The sequence below is a fragment of the Aegilops tauschii genome, chromosome 2, assembly GCF_002575655.3.
Source record: "Aegilops tauschii subsp. strangulata cultivar AL8/78 chromosome 2, Aet v6.0, whole genome shotgun sequence".
Lineage (NCBI taxonomy): Eukaryota > Viridiplantae > Streptophyta > Magnoliopsida > Poales > Poaceae > Aegilops > Aegilops tauschii.
In genome coordinates, this window is record NC_053036.3 from 615,716,605 (window position 1) to 615,721,823 (window position 5,219).

The window sequence follows — 5,219 nt, forward strand, 5'->3', positions numbered from 1 at the left end:
TCTTTTATGTATGATTTGTTATCTTTGCAAGTCTCTTTGAATTATCAGTTTGGTTTGGCCTACTAGATTTATCTTTCTTGCAATGGGAGAAGAGCTTAGCTTTGGGTTCAATCTTGCGGTGTCCTTTCCCAGTGACCGCAGGGGCAGCAAGGCACGTATTGTATTGTTGCCATCGAGGATAAAAAGATGGGGTTTATATCATATTGCTTGAGTTTATCCCTCTACATCCTTGCCTAATGCGTTACTCTATTCTTATGAACTTAATACTCTAGATGCATGCTGGATAGCGGTCGATGTGTGGAGTAATAGTAGTAGATGCAAGATCGTTTTGGTCTACTTGTCGCGGACATGATGCCTATATACATTATCATGCCTAGATATTCTCATAATTATGCACTTCTCTATCAATTGCTCGACAGTAATTTTTTCGCCCACCGTAATACTTATGCTATCTTGAGAGAAGCCACTAGTGAAACCTATGGCCCCGGGTCTATTTTCCATCATATAAGTTTCCAATCTATTTTACTTTGCAATCTTTACTTTCAGTTTATATCATAAAAATACCAAAAATATTTATCTTATTATCTCTATCAGATCTCACTTTTGCAAGTGGCCGTGAAGGGATTGACAACCACTTTATCGCGTTGGTTGCAAGGTTCTTATTTGTTTGTGTAGGTAGGAGGTGACTTGCGTGTAGTCTCCTACTGGATTGATACCTTGGTTCTCAAAAACTGAGGGAAATACTTACGCTACTTTGCTGCATCACCCTTTCCTCTTCAAGGGAAAACCAACGCATGCTCAAGAGGTAGCACTCACCGCCGTGCGTGAGTAATTCCATCGTAGGCTTGCTGGACGGTGATGGGTTGGATGAGACTTACCATGTAATCGAGTTAGTTTTGTTAGGGTTTGATCCCTAGTATCCATTATTTTCTGAGATTGATGTTGCTATGACTTTGATATGCTTAATGCTTGTCACTAGGGCCCGAGTGCCATGATTTCAGATCTGAACCTATTATGTTTTCATGAATATATGTGAGTTCTTGATCCTATCTTGCAAGTCTATAGTCACCTATTATGTGTTATGATCCGTTAACCCCGAAGTGACAATAATCGGGATACTTATCGGTGATGACCGTAGTTTGAGGAGTTCATGTATTCACTAAGTGTTAATGCTTTGTTCCGGTACACTATTAAAAGGAGGCCTTAATATCCCTTAGTTTCCAATAGGACCCCGCTGCCACGGGAGGTTAGGACAAAAGATGTCATGCAAGTTCTTTTCCATCAGCACGTATGACTATATTCGGAATACATGCCTACATTACATTGATGAATTGGAGCTAGTTGTCACCCTATGATATAACTGTTGCATGAGGAATCGCATCCGACATAATTCTCCATCACTGATCCAATGCCTATGAGATTTTCACATATTGCTCTTTGCTTAGTTACTTTACCGTTGCCACTGTTACAATTACTACAAAACTACTACTGTTACTTTTGCCACTGTTACCGTTACTTCCATACTACTTTGCTACTAAATACTTTTCTGCAGATATTAAGTTATCCAGGTGTGGTTGAATTGACATCTCATCTGCTAATACTTGAGAATATTCTTTGGCTCTCCTTGTGTCGAATCAATAAATTTGGGTTGAATACTCTACCCTCGAAAACTGTTGTGATCCCCTATACTTGTGGGCTATCACCCATCATGCTCAAACATTGATCCATTCATGAAATACACTCGAATATTAACTACACCCAATACTTAAGTACGATCATATTGCCTCCTAGTTGGTGCTTTTATAAGAGAAGATGGAGACTCAAATTTCAAATAAAAATTGCATAAAGTAAAAGAAAGGCCATTCGCAGAGGGAAGTAGGGATTTGTAGAGGTGCCAGAGCTCAAAGTGAAAAACTTAGAGATAAAAACATTTTGGGAGGTTTATCCATCCCACCAACGAAAACGACTTAGAGTTTCGAACACTTTCCATGCTAGATATGCCACAGGCGGTTCCCAAACAGAAAACAAAGTTTATTCCTTTTACCACCATACTTTCACTTTCCATGGCTAACCGTATCCACGGGTGCCCTCCATACCAACACTTTCCAAGGAATTTATTATTTGACAACATAAAGTAAATTCAATTTTTTTGCATTTCGGGACTAGGCATCCCTAATACCTTTGCCTTACTCCCGTGCAATGACAAGTGAATAAACACTCATCTTGAGAATAACATATCTAGCATGGAAAATATTAGCCACCCATTACCGTTCCGCGAGGGAAACAAACACACAAAAGAGAAGTTTGTTTTGAAAACAAACACGCAAATTTTCTTAGAACGGCAAAAGAATACCACATATAGGTCGATATAGTGGACTCATGTGGCTTGCTGAATTGCTTGAGGACAAGCAAAGGTTTAAGCTTGGGGGAGTTGATATGTCTCCAACGTATCTACTTTTCCTAACGCTTTTCCTCTTGTTTTGGACTCTAATTTGCATGATTTGAATGAAACTAACCCCTGACTGACGTTGTTTTCAGCAGAACTACCATGGTGTTGTTTTTGTGCACAAATAAAAGTTCTTAGAATGGAATGAAACATTGCGAGGATTTTTTATACAATAAAAGAGAATTTCTGGAGCCAAGAGTTACCTGAGGGAGGCACCTGGGTGGGCACAACCCACCATGGTGCGCTTGCCCCCCCCCCCCCCAGGCATGCCCAGGTGGGTTGTCCCGACCTGGTGGCCCAACAGACCCTGAAACCGATGCTATAAAATCCCATATTTCCAGAAAAAAATCAGGGAGAAAGAATTATCGCGGTCCACGAGACGGAGCCGCCGTCACCTCCTGTTCTTCATCGGGAGGCCAGATCTGGAGTCCGTTTGGGGCTCCAGAGAGGGGGATCTTCGTTCTTCGTCATCACCAACCCTTCTCCATTGCCAATTCCGTGAAGGTCCCTGATGTCTACTACACAACCTTCTTCTTGTAGACATTGTTGTGCCTCCAAGTGCAGAGGTTTGTAGGACATAGCAAATTTCCCTCAAGTGGATGACCTAAGGTTTATCAATCCGTGGGAGGCGTAGGATGAAGATGGTCTCTCTCAAGTAACCCTGCAACCAAATAACAAAGAGTCTCTTGTGTCCCCAACACACCCAATACAATGGTAAATTGTATAGGTGCACTAGTTCGGCGAAGAGATGGTGATACAAGTGCAATATGGATGGTAGATATAGGTTTTTGTAATCTAAAAATATAAAAACAGCAAGGTAACTAATGATAAAAGTGAGCACAAACGGTATTGCAATGCGTTGAAACAAGGCCTAGGGTTCATACTTTCACTAGTGCAAGTTCTCTCAACAATAATAACATAATTGGATCACATAACTATCCCTCAACATGCAACAAAGAGTCACTCCAAAGTCACTAATAGCGGAGAACAAACGAAGAGATTATGCTAGGGTACGAAACCACCTCAAAGTTATTCTTTCGGAGCGATCTATTAAAGAGTTCGTATTAGAATAACACCTTAAGACACATATCAACCAAAACCCTAATGTCACCTAGATACTCCAATGTCACCTCAAGTATCCGTGGGTATGATTATACGACATGCATCACACAATCTCAGATTCATCTATTCAACCAACACAAAGTACTTCAAAGAGTGCCCCAAAGTTTCTACCGGAGAGTCAAGACGAAAACGTGTGCCAACCCCTATGCATAGATTCATTGAACCCGCAAGTTGTTCACCAAAACATACATCAAGTAGATCACATGAATATCCCATTGTCACCATAGATAAGCACGGCAAGACATACATCAAGTGTTCTCAAATCCTTAAAGACTCAATCCGACAAGATAACTTCAAAGGGAAAACTCAATCCATTACAAGAGAGTAGAGGGGGAGAAACATCATAAGATCCAACTATAATAGCAAAGCTCGCGATACATCAAGATCGTACCACCTCAAGAACATGAGAGAGAGAGATCAAACACATAGCTACTGGTACATACCCTCAGCCCCGAGGGTGAACTACTCCCTCCTCGTCATGGAGAGCGCCGGGGTGATGAAGATGGCCACCGGTGAGGGATCCCCCCCCTCCGGCAGGGTGCCAGAATAGGGCCCCGAGAGTTTTTTGGTGGCTACAGAGGCTTGCGGTGGCGGAACTCCAGATCTATTCTGTTTCTCGAAGTTTTTAGGGTATATGGACTTATATAGGTGAAAGAAGTCGGTCGGGGGAGCCATGAGGGGCCCACGAGGGTGGGGCGCGCCCAGGGGGGAGGGCGCGCCTCCCTGCCTCGTGGCCACCTCGAAGCTTCCCTTACATGCACTCCAAGTCCCCTGGATTGCTTCCGTTCCAAAAGTAACTTTCCCGAAGGTATCATTCCATTTGGACTCCGTTTGATATTCCTTTTCTTCGAAGCACTGAAATAGGCAAGAAAACAACAATTTGGGCTGGGCCTCCGGTTAATAGGTTAGTCCCAAAAGTAATATAAAAGTGTATAATAAAGCCCATAAATATCCAAAACAGATAATATAATAGCATGAATGCTTCATAAATTATAGATACGTTGGAGACGTAGCAGCATCCCCAAGCTTAATTCATGCTCGTCCTCGAGTAGGTAAATGATAAAAGAAATAATTTATGAAGTGTGAATGCTAGCAGGTGCACACGTTTGATCAATGATAATTTCAATCACCTTTTCTAGCATCATTATATGTCATAACAGTAGCTCATCTCATAAAACTTCTCATGTTCAAGTAACAAGCCATTCACATGTTAAAGCATAGACCACAAACTTTATTGAAAACTAGCAAACTATGTTCTCAGTCATCAAACAATTGCAATTCATCTTATTTTCAGGAAGGGTCTATGTCAGAGCTTTGATTTAGCAAATCCCACATACTCAACTATCATATAGTCTTCCATGATTGTGTCACATCCCTAGCTTCTGACATTGCACTAGGCTAACTTCATGTGTGCATCATGTTTAAACTTTGAAAGAAACTTGAAATGGGGATTGCCTAAACCCTAGCATTAAAGGAATTCACTAGGTTCAACCAAAATATTTCCAGTAAATCCAAATGGCTTTCAAAAATGTTCATCATTCTTGGAAAATGTTGGAAACAGTAACCAGAGGTGATGCACATTTTTCCATGACATATTTGGGCTCTGGATTAAATCATACTCTATTTGCATTTGGGCATTAAAATGCTATTA